This window comes from Strigops habroptila, chromosome 5 (assembly GCF_004027225.2).
Source record: "Strigops habroptila isolate Jane chromosome 5, bStrHab1.2.pri, whole genome shotgun sequence".
Classification (NCBI taxonomy): Eukaryota; Metazoa; Chordata; class Aves; order Psittaciformes; family Psittacidae; genus Strigops; species Strigops habroptila.
Window position 1 is genome coordinate 35987159 of NC_044281.2, and position 12673 is coordinate 35999831.

The window sequence follows — 12673 nt, forward strand, 5'->3', positions numbered from 1 at the left end:
AGCATTGCTGAGCTCTGCTGCAGTCACCAACAGCTCCCTTTCCAGCAACATGTGTGCATTGAACCCAGGGAGACAAACCTGTCCCAAGTTTGGGACCTTAGCTGTTTGGCTACCTGTTTAATCTCCCTAGGCCAGCTCTATGGTCAGTGGAAAGCGATGAGACACAGCATAATTCAAAGCATGTCACTGTGCAGGTGTTCTGAATTTCCCACAGGAGTTTAAAACATAAGTGGAGATTTGGTTAGTTTGTGTAGTTAGCTAGTTTAGGTACCTAAAGTTGAAACAATATGAATACTTCCAAAGTTTCCATGTGCTCTCCAAGACTTACCAAATCTTGAGGGATCATTCACAGATGTAATCTTGGTGACTGATGGATTCTGCAAGCTGTTGCTCTCGTTGGCCTACAGCATTTATGGTGACAGTGCATTATCTTGTGCCCAACACCCTACCTAAAATGGAAGCTTTCCAGGCTACATGTTGTCTTACAACAGTGTGTCATGTGTCCTACAGCAAAGGACCTACACAGGCATGAAACTTGGAGTTTTATCTTGAAGGGTTTATTGACTAATTAGTTTTATGATTTGAAAACTTTTTTAATCCCAGAAAACTTTGACCACAATTACAGTTATCCAAACTTCTCAGAAATTTTCCTGTATTTGTCAGAAGTGGATCAGTGTTAATTGTTCATTCCCCCTCTGCCATCTGCCCATTTTCTTCCTCTTCAAGCATTCTACCTGCTGTTCCAGTTCATGATCATCCAAGAGGTTCCAGGCAGGCTCTCTACTGTTTTATCATATAAATAAATAAGAAACAAAAAGCATGTTGTTTGATGATCTTTGTATACCTGCTATCAAGTCATAAAGTCAGAGTTGCTTTAGGATTAGTATAAAAGTCCTAGTTAGTCTTTTACTTCTTCTATATTTTTTTACCAACTTTTATAAATGAGAATGTGAAGGATCCTAAAGGAGGATCCAGGCTTTAACTAGAAGACCTCTTCCAGAAGTATATTTCTAGAGGTGTGAAGAGACACATTGTCTCTTCAACACCAGAGGAACAGGACTTCCTTAACAGTCCTTCTAAGCAGTTGGACAAGCTCAGAATGAGCAAGATTTTCATGGGGTACAATGATTTTTTTTCAAGGCGACTGAATTTTTTCTGGTTTGTTTTCTGGTTGTCATGCAATTGGTTATCCTTCAGTATATCCCCTTCATTCACAAAAATACCAAAGGTTTCACTCCTGGCATGTAAACAAGATCTTAGATATCCCTAGCACCTAAGAAAACTGGTCTTATCTTTACTGGCTTAACTTAACAGCCTTCACATCCTATCCTGTGTATTTTACCTTTCTTTATTGTAGAGAATCCAACTGTTCCATTATAAATCATCTTACACATTTTTTAATTACCAGAGATAAATCATGTAGCATTTCTGCACTTCATACTCCAGCAAAACTCCAGGTGCTTTCAGTGGGAACTTTACTTGAATGAAGCAAATCACCAGTGGCCCAAAGACATTTAAGACTGCAACTTCTAGGGAAGTTTCTTACATGTATTTACCTCTGCGTAACTTGCCAAGCCTGCCTGCCTGCCGCCTTTCCTTCTTCCTTCCTTCCTTCCTTTCTCTTCATTCCTTTTTCTTTCTTCCTTCCTTTCTTCTTCCTTCCTTTCATGTGCTCTCTCCCTCGCTCTCTTCTTTGTGATAATTAAGAAACCTGCTTTTACTAATACCAGTTCACTTCCTCCACACACCCCCCCCCCCCACCCCATGTTGCAGTACCTTTTCAATTCTAGCTTTGGTGTTCCTGAATGTTTTGTTAGATGACTACAGTGGTGAAGGTATGGGATCTTTCGCAAGTAGAGCATTTCCTTAGTATATTTAACAAGCAAATTCCAATCTCTTTCTAAACACCAGTTCCTTTTAATTCCTGCTACCTCCATCCTCAAAACAGGTCAGATTTTCATTTTTCTGTTGCAGTCTATTGTTCTGAATTTACTCTTACTTCACGAGCATTTCACTTGTTCTCTAGTCATTGGTGAATCATGAGAGTATGCAAGGCCTTTCACATCGCATTAAGCTTGTCAATTGTTGTTTACGTCTTACTTCTGTCATCCTATGAGGGGCTTTCATCTAAAAGTCTTGGTTTATATGTTGCTGTTCTTAAGCTGAAATAAGTTCTGTGTGACTGGTTGCAATATCAGAAATCAATTACTAATCTCCTTTGTCCTTTACCTTTGATTTGAAGTGCTTAACAGAACTCAACTACACGCATTTTATAATTACATCACCCGTGTTACTTTGTAATAACTCTTGGAAAGGCCAAATGACTTTCCTAAGGTTATATGTAAGAAATCGAGACAAAGCTCTCAAATTATATATTTTATTCTGGACAGGAAATAAGGAGCTCCAGTGCAAGACCTTGCTAAAGAATAAAATGTATCCAAAATATGTGCATATTAAAAATTACCACTAGAATGTACCATAGGTCCAGTTATTCTTTGTTCAGCCCAATTAACTTGAAAATATGTGGAAGTGGACAGAACACAGACACCCCTGCATAAAGACACATTCATTGAAATGTCTTCCTCCTCCAACAGTATGAAACAGAATAAGGTGAATAAAAATTGCAGTTTTGCTACTGTACTGCCATGCTAGTACAAATATAAATTTCTTTTGCTTTGAAGATGCCAGGTGCTTTCTGACTATGGTACTTGGTGATCCCACTAAGACAGCAAAAAAAGTGAGAGACATTGTGAGAAAATGCTTCGTTAGAAGAAAAAGCAATGTTTTTAATTCAATTCCTCATTTTATGAATTTGATTGCATACAATTCTATTATAAAAATCCACTCAATATGGCAAATAATTGGAAGAAAAAAGTTCAACTGGGTTTAACAATTAATTTATCAGAGTCTTCAAATGTTTTCGTTTTCTTCAATAAAATACAACAAAATTATGGAAGATGATGATATCAGTCAAGATAAAGTCTTGTGCACAAAAGATTTATCCAAATAATACATTCTTACCTGTGCTTTGTATAAATTCATACTAAACTAATTCATGACCACCCAAAATCCTGTTTGTAGGAATTTATAAAGTTATAATATATAGCTGTTCCTCCATTTTAATAATCCATGCTATGCTACAGAAAGTTATCACTACCCAGGAAGCAAAACATGGCCTGCTGCTTAGGTGGCGCAGCAAAATATGAAGTAAAATTGTCTTGATTTTGAAAGAGTGTATGAATACTGGACTTGTTTTGTTGCTGTGCACTTAATGTGAATCCTTGTTTTCTGGTCTGTATCTTACTCTCCTGCAGTAAAACGTCCACACTTGTCCTATTCACATTCAATTATTGTATTCCTGGGAAATGATACCATCTTATCTTGGAGTGCATGCTGCCCTGAAAGCTGGGGACCCAGCCCCCTCGGGTTCGCCACCTCATGCTGGCCCATACAGTGCCTTCCTGCTTCTGGAAATCAGACCAGCCTGGGGTCAATTGTGCAGATGTGGGAGGCTGGAGGGAAGCTCCTCTCTGTAAATTCTGCATCTCTGACACACAGAACACTCCCACACTGCAGGAGAAGGCATTCTTTCACTCATCTGTGTTCCTTCTGCTCACTTCAGACAGTCAGTAATATTTTGAAAGCTCCTTTCAGGTGAAATAATCTTCTTAAACGTGTTAGAGAGACATGATGAGATTATGATGTATCTGAGTCTACCAGAGGATCAGCTTTCTTCTCATAAAATAAACTGGGTGTGCTCACAGTTGGTTGCTTGGGACAAGAGATCTTGGGAAGATTGCCTACAACCTACTATCGTTTTGATGGAGGGCAATATGCAATGGCTCTTTTTTCCATGACAGATGTATCTTAGAATTGCCCTGCAGCTTTGCGTATCTGTTATATTCCTTACCTGTGTGGCTAAGGTAGAGAAAAATAAAATGCAGAGAGAAATAAAAAGTAAGAGAGAAATAAAATGGCTCCGAGATTCAAAACAAATTGGGGGAAAAAAAGAAAAATAAAAAAAATTGATGGTCACTGTGCTTCTGGGAAGAGCTAGACATCAGCGATCACAGAATATTGAAACCAGTGTCCCTAAAACTCAGAGGCAGCTACAGAAGTGAGCAGTGACAGAGAGGTGGCTGAGGTCTTTTAGATACTTCATATTATATCCTTTTTTAATGTAATTCTCAGGACATAGCTGATTTATTTGAGACCCTGTTGGACTAGCTTATGTAACAAGTAATTGCAATGCAGTGGCTTCAGGAGTCCAGTGAAGAATTCCTGTTTTTGAAGTAGTAAACTTGTCTTTCATCTCTCTTCTGTCTAAAGTTCTTGTTTTGTTTTATACGTGGTTTGCCATCTGTTCCCAGAGCACACATGTTTAAGGATGCGAGTTTTAAAAAAGTAAGGTAACCTTTTGCTAAACGAGTAAATATTACTGCTGTTGACAAATAGCACTGTGTTTTGCAAAATCAGAGGGAGAAGCCTTTGGCTACTGCAATTATTTTATTGACTTTGCAAGTATAGCTTGCTCTGTTTGCAGTCTAAGGATTTGAGGTTTTTGTAAGCTCTTCTCTGTGTGCTGCATTGATTCTTTAGTATTTTGCTACTAGTCCCTCTTTTTTCCTCCCTTTAGATATCAGAATCGTTGGGCATTACAATGGGCAGTTAACACATCTTGCTAAAACAGACTGCCATTGCCAAAAAAAGGAAGTTGGGAGTCTTATTGCCAGGGAGGTGGTGGTGTGAATGATTACAGTTAGGCTGAGCCTGTGGTGGAAGCTGGTCAATGGATCTTTTTTTTAATTTATATATAGAGATCTGTCTCTAAGGGAAAAAAGATGCATTGAAAAAATATAGGGAGTTTATATCTATCTGCTGCCAGGTTAGAAAAGTGGGAGAGCATGAGCAGGGCACGATCATACAGATTTGACAGGAAGAAGAAAGACCTTTCACTCCAGAGGCAGGGACAGGGTTCAGGTAAATGTTTTACTTTTATAAATAATAGCAGTATTAAAACCACTGCAAAGTGATCTGACTGCTGTCCCAGCAGCACAGCTTTGATTCAGCAAAGCACTTGCATATAATCCTAAAACCAGGCCTGCTGAACAGATCATTTAAGCATGTGCTTAATTATATTGTCTGCAATACTGGCAGATCCATGAGACTTCTTTTCAGTGGGACTCATTGCTTGTACTCACTGTGATAAAATGTGATGAGGTATGTTATATCAGTATGTGTTGGAAGGTAAAGCACCTTACCATTATTCTGACCAAATACTAGCAGCTGCCAATTCAGTGTCTCTACCAAAGGCTACATTAACTGTTAAAAAAAGATAATTCAGCCAAGGTTTCCCCACACACATTTACTATCTTACCTGACATTTGCATGGTACAGGGAATATGACATCTGAAATGAGTAATTCCATTTTTCATTATAACAAACTATATCAATCTGTAAAAATACCAAACCAACAAAGAAGTGAGAAGTATACCATATGCTAATAACTTGGCATGATTCCTGGTTTAAATAAGTCTGCATCCCTTGTCTAGGTAGCATATTATATGTTCCTTTTGAGTTTTTAAGTCTGTTTATATAAAAGTCAAATAATAAGATATAATTTATTTTCAAAATAAACACTAAATTGTAGTCTTTAAGTTTCTAGTAGCTTTTCCAGTTCTCCTGCATTGGTAATAAACTTTGGAACCTTCAAATACTTGATGGCAAATTCTGTGCCAAAGTGTGGGTCTCACAGCTAGATGTAGTTGGATAACCATTCTTCTTCAGATGATGCCTTTTTTAAGGAAAAAGAGATTGCAGTATCAGGGTGCAAAGTTTCTGGATGAAGAATTAAGATTTGGCCAGAAAAGGGGCTTTTTAAAAAAATGTCTTGCAAATTGCTCCATTTAAAATATGGCTGACCATGCTTTTCTTAACAAAAAAAAAAAAAAAAAAAAAAAAAGGGCAAGGGCATAATGTTTTTATCTGATGAGTAGCCAACCCAGATTAATTCACAGAAATCCCTTTCTCGAATGACACACGTCTCTTAATGCGTAAGCCACTGGTGGGGGATGCATTCTATGAAGTATGTACCTTAACCAAACGGGCCTCATCTTCACTATTTTTGAACACTTCTAGGGACAGTGATTCCACCACTGCCCTGGGCAGCCTGTTCCAATGCCTGATCGCCCTGTTGGTGAAGAAATTTTTCCTAATATTCAGTCTAAACCTCTCCTGGTGCAGCTTGAGGCCGTTTCCTCTTGTCCTATCACTTGCTATTTCAGAGAAGAGATCCACCCCCACCTCTCTGCATCCTCCTTTCAGGTAGTTGTAGAGAGCGGTAAGGTCCCCCCCTTGAGCCTTCTCTTCTCCAGACTAAACACCCCCAGTTCCCTCAGTCGCTCCTCCTAAGACTTGTGCTCCAGACCCTTTACCAGCTCTGTTGCCCTTCTCTGGACCCACTCCAGCACCTCAGTGTCTTTCTTGCAGTGAGGGGCCCAGAACGGAACACAGTATTTGAGGTGGGGCCTCACCAGTGCTGAGTACAGGGGGATGATCACTACCCTGGCCCTGGTGGCCACACTATTTCTGATACAGACCAGGATGCTATTGGCCTTCTTGGCTGCCTGGGCACAATCTGGCTCACGTTCAGCCGTCTTGTCAGCACCTCCAAATCCTTTTTTGCCAAGCAGCTTTCCAGCCACTCTTCCCCAAGCCTGTGGTGTTGCATGGGGTTGTTGTGGCCCAAATGCAGGACCTGGCACGTTGCCTTGTTGAACCTCATACCACTGGCCACAGCTTGTGGCCACAGGCCAATCCACCCTGTCCAGATCCCTCTGCAAAGTCTTCCTATCCTTCAGCAGATCAACACTCCCAGCCAACTTGGCCGCAAATTTACTGAGAGTGCACTTGACCCCCTCATCCAGATCATCAGTGAAGATACTAAACAACGCTGGCCCTAACACTGAGCCACTAGTGACCAGTTGCCAACTAGATGTGATACTATTTACCACCACTCTTTGAGCTCGGCCATCCAGTCAGTTTCCTACCCTTGTGAAGAATGTATCTATCCAGGCCATGAGCAGCCAGTTTCTCTAGGAGAACGCTGTCGGAGGCAGCGTCAAATGCTCTACTTAAGTCCAGAAAAGTACGGCTACTTGGGAGCTGAAGTATGTGTTTCTGAAAACCAATATTCTGAAAACCAATAGGCTCGTATACCTGGGAACAACTTCCTTTGTAGTCCTTCTTTTGCCGCATTCTGTTATATTCTACTGTTAATATTTTAGGAGGTGATGGGAAGGTTTGTTTGTGCATGTATTTTGCTTACACTGGACTCATGTATCATCAGCTGTCAGCTTTGGTCCTCAGCTGTTGGTGATGCAGAAAATTAATGGAGTCTTCAGCCCAGGCATTATGGTAATAGAGTGCTTGAGGATGTGCCATCACCACCCACATGATTCAATAGCTCATTCTACCAATAAGCTCTTTGCCCTTTGGATTGAGTATTAATAACCTTCATATTTTGTATTTTGGTATTTTAAAGTTGGCCCCGGCATGCCTAAATAAAGACAAGTTGTTTGAAATGCAGCAAGAGGAAAGGGCAAGGAAGACATATTTTCTTTCGGGGAGCATATCTCTTCACTGGTGGCGTGCTTTATACCTGTTCAAAAGCAAACTTCAAGGTGACTGATCAGTCTTAACCAGCCTGAATGAGGGATAACATTTTTAGGGAACTGCTACAGAGGAAGCACTACGGTAACTACTGTCACGGGGATATTTTACCACTGACCTCAAAATAGCTTTGCTGATATAGCCTGGCTGCTGAGCTGGCCACACAGCCTATCTCCTTATTCTTTTGTTGTAATGTTTTGAGAAGATGATGAAATGAAGCAAGATCTTGGGAAATGGGGATGGATGTGCTGATAGCCTGTATGGTCTCCTTTCATTTAAAGAAGTTGCAGTGTCCAGGACAGAAGACAGGAGGCTAATGCTGAGGGAGAGATATCAAAATGATAGTAAAATAAGATAGATGGAAACTAAAATATGGCTTAGAAGGGAATAGGACAATTGGGTTACTTGGTCACTGCATACAAGTAATGCTAGGAAGTTGTGGGGAAGGGTTAGGGTTCCTCTCCTGGTTTCTTGGCTAACCTTGCAGACAGACAGGCCAAGCACCTCTGTGAAGCCATTGAAGATCCACTCCCAATTAAATTCCTGATCATCATATGAGCTGTGGCTCCTCTGAATGACACAGAGTGGGCCCAGTGTGGTTATGGTATGTCAGATGACGAACAATAGTAAAAGATGTTAATCCCAGCAAGCCTGTTCCTACACCTGACAGTAAAGGGCAAAATCCAGAAAGCTGTGAAAACAGCCACATCCCAAATGTGAAGGACCTTAGCCGCTGGTGCTTAAATAGGTAGCCTGCCATGACTGCTTGAATCTTAATGTGTGACTAGGTACCATCTACATACAACGTGACAGCTGTAGTGCTGTTCTTCTTCCTCTGGAAGAGGGCTTAGCTGTGACTGTTACACAGTCATGACTGAGCAGAAGAATATGGTACAAACCACACAAGATATTTGCACACAAAATATTTACACAAATAGCAGTAGGAATGGTTTAATGCCTGCTTCTCTTGATTGCTGCCTATCCAAGCTCTGAGAGACATCACTGAGGCTTTGGGCTTTGCAGCTTGCTAGGTGAGTCCTTAGTACCTCAAATAAAAATAAGAAACAATCAGTGCAACTTACTGTTAGGGTGGCTTCCAGTATGTGCATCAGTTGCTGTAAAGTAACAGCTGGGTGAATAATGCAAAATTTATACTTAGATAATCTGTGCTTAGGAGCAAGTTTAAGACCAAGAAAACAGAGGACTAGAGTGGGTTCATAGAGGGATAGGAAAGCAGAAAAGAGCCTCTTGCTGTTTTTTCCTTGGTCCTTGTAAAACCGTGACTCCAGGGAAATTCTGCTTTCCTGGAGAAATCATTCCTTTGAATGATGATTGTTCTCCACCAGGGAAACTGAAAAAACCAGGATAGTTTTCTTCCTTTTTTCCATCCCTTCAGCCATGCTGGGTAGTTGGGCAAACAGAGCATGGTGCTCTTTTCTGTATTTTGAAAGCGTGGGATCAATTTCGTATCGTGTTTCCATCTAATAAGGGAGCTCTGAGAACTAAGCAGACAAAACGCCTAGCAGCAGGCTTGCTAGAGCAGTTAGCACCAGCTCCCTTAACATCCTGCCTTCCTGAAAGAGCAGTGCCGAAAAGGCAGTCTGCCCCACAGCTAATGCGCTACATGATTATTTTCAGCTGCTGTTAAATCACTTTCTGTCTTCTATAAAAATAATTGAGAACTACAGCAGAAAAGTCAATGGCTCTAAAATGGCCGGGCTGATAGAAGACTGAGTCCAGAGGAAACATCATCCTGCATGACAAGGCATCTCTGTAGTCTCTGGCCTGCTTAAATGCAGTCATTTTCACCATCAGGAAGTAGAACGTGTGTGTTTCCTATCCTGTAAAAAGTGCCTTAAAAATAAAATCACTAGCTCCATCTCTTGCATTGCAAGCTTAAATCTTAACTCTTTCTAGTTTTTGGCTTAACTATTTCTAGTATGCTGGATTCAAAAATTAGACCCTCAGCTTTCAATTCCTTTGACCACAGCAGCAAGTTTCTTGTGTTGATAGTAAACAACAGGGGCTTTGAAGCATTTTCCTGCTTTGTCTCTTAAGCCATTTCTGCCTTGGATATATTTTGCTTCTCTTTATTGCAAGAAAGTTTCCACAGAGTTGCAGTTTATTAATTGAAAGGTGGTATTTTTCATTGCAGCAATACTACTTCCGGTGTGCAACACAAAACCCCTAAGATATTTCATCAACAGTGCTAGTGCATTTTTGTCAGTTCAAGAAGTAGTTCTGAAAACAAAACAAACTCACCATCTTAGGAGAAAGAGTAAGCCAGTTCTAATGGCCTCTGAGGGAAAACAAAAATGAAGTGTATAGCATCACATGCTTGATCTTGAATTATTATTTAACTAACTACTCTGCTGGTATGCTTTATATTTTCATGGTTTTGGACAATTTCTGATGACTGCTTCTGTTACATTAACTTTCTCTTCCCAGCAGTCCCATGGTTTTAGTGGGCTATTTGACGGGAAGCAGTTATCTTAACAGTTGTGTATAACCAGAGCTGTCGAATAAGAATGCAGGTGGGAGCCCAGAAGAGGGTAGGGGAAGAGTCACTTGTGCCTCAAGTGTCCACCAAGAGCTGCTGGCAAGGACCAGGAGGATGAGGGAGGTGAATTGTGTTTTTCAAGACTCTTGGGGTTCACAGGGTTGCAGGACTGTGAGGCAGAGGACAGGCAGCATTCATGTGCTGAATCCCAAGTGCTGGTCCTAGTCTCAGGTGTAAGATCAAGATGTCCAGCACCATTTTATCAAACCTTTCTGTCTCTGGAGTTTCAACAACTTCCACATCCTCTGCCAAAGTACCACCCCTGCTTACCAACCTCACTTACTCCTCACACCAGGGCTCAAGGTCTAAGTGCAGAGAGGGTTAGCACAACCTGTTCCCACCTTTCCCTCCAGAAGAAAGGCCAATCGGTTATGTCAGAACCATGCAAAAGAGCAGGGCTCCACGAGTGGGCAGAGGTAGAGGGACGGGTGCGTTCACATTTTCTGGAGAGCCCAAGAGATGAGAGGACTTTCATTACTTACTGGGAGCAGCTCACTAAGTCAGGGCAATAAGGAAGGAATTGGGACAAACTGCAAACTATGCTCAACCCAATCTGCAGTGACAGAATCATAGAATAGTTTGGGTTGGAAAGGACCTTAAGATCATCTAGTTCCAAACCCCCCTGCCACAGGCAGGGACACCTTGCACTAAACCATGTAACCCAAGACTGTCCAACCTGGCCTTGAACACTGCCAGGGATGGAGCATTCACAACCTCCCTGGGCAACCTGTTTACAGCTCAGAATCACTAAGTACTAAAGCAGTGACAGCAGAGTGACACAATGAAGTTGCTTGTTAAAAAAATAAAAATTTAACAGTTTTAGGATTCGTGGAAATGGCACGGATGTGGCCTCTTGTACCGCTGTGCTTCAACAATGAAAAATTCTTTAGTGTTTCACAGATTTTTTTATTTTTTTTAATAAAATTGCCTTCAGTTGTCCATCATACTTTGCTCTGTAATGGGGAGAGGACAAGGCAAGCTAGTGAAATAATCTGAGCTGCTGAGGTGAGAAAGTCTTGCAAAGCTGCAGCTAACAGCATAGTTTCAAGGGACATGCTGATATGCTATGGACATCATGCAAACACAGAGGCAAGCAAAAGCAGAGGAAAAAATTATACTCTGAAAACTGGGGCTAGGAAGGAATGAGAGTAGACTGCAAGATGAATTAAGTAGCTGCTTTTGAATAAAACTTACTGAGCAGCACATCCTCCTTCAGCATTACTGATAGTGGCATAGAAGTGGTAGTTCCCTACTTTGCAGGCCTACAGAGGGGGTAATGAGCTATTACGGTGGGCTTTTTACACTTCAAGGACTTGTTTCTTACCCTTCTGCCTCTTGAGACAGGAATACACTTTACCTTGTAATGTTTTCACTTGCGTTTGAAATTTAGCCAAGAAAAAGCAGTCTAAATATAATTACTCATCATTCTTTTGGCTATTTTCAAAAAACAGCAGTGTGTATTTTCTTGTTCATTTAGAAGGTTGTTTTTTGCCCAATAAATTCAATGTAATAGGAATAGTATTGAAAGTTGAGATCAGACTGGCTATTGAGTATGGCCACGATAAGAGAGTAGTAAGTAGCACTGCAGGAAGGAGCATTAAATTAAGCAATAAACTGTGCTTTAATGATACTAATGCTAGGAAAACTCTCAATTAGACCGGACTAATAGTGTACACTTAGTGAGCTGGAAGGCTGGCACTCCTATGAGCAAACCTGACAGGCTTTTGAACTGGGTGTTCACTGGTTTTAGAGACCAATAAGGAGACACATCAAAGAAAAATAAAAATCCCACAACACTAGAAGACATCTTCTCAGTGGTGTAAATGCTTTTTATTAATCATGTGAAAACAAGCTATTAGTTACAAACATTTGAGGTCACGGTGACCTATATCAAAGGTGTAACCCAGAGACATGAGGATTTATTAAGAGAGTAAGACCCTTCCAAACCAAGGAACTCTTCTACTGGCTTCTGGACCTGAACATTGCTGGGGACATAGGTAGCCTAAGGGAGAGGGCCAGAACCTGGCCTGGAGGTTTTGGCTTTGAAGTGTGACAACAGTGTATGCTCTCCTGATCTCTCTACCAAATCTCTGGTATTTGAATCTACAGAATCTTTATCTTGGCTCTGTGAGTCTGCCAACAGACCTACTGAAAGTAGGTGATACAACCTGCTCTGTATTAGCTCTGCCTGCTCCAGCTGAATGTTAGCTGGCTCCCCCTTTTTAGTCCCAAGAGGACTAGCAAAGACCTACACATGGTACAAAGATCTTGATGCAAACAAGCTTGAGGAAATCTTAGTTTGAAAAAAGTACTTTTTGTTCCAAAAAGTATGTTCCAAATGATACTTCTACTTTTGTATCATTTAACAGACAGTAAAATTAGGGAAGGTGAAGTAGTGATCCGTAAAATTTCTAATTCATGATTGCTATACATTCCCTGAGG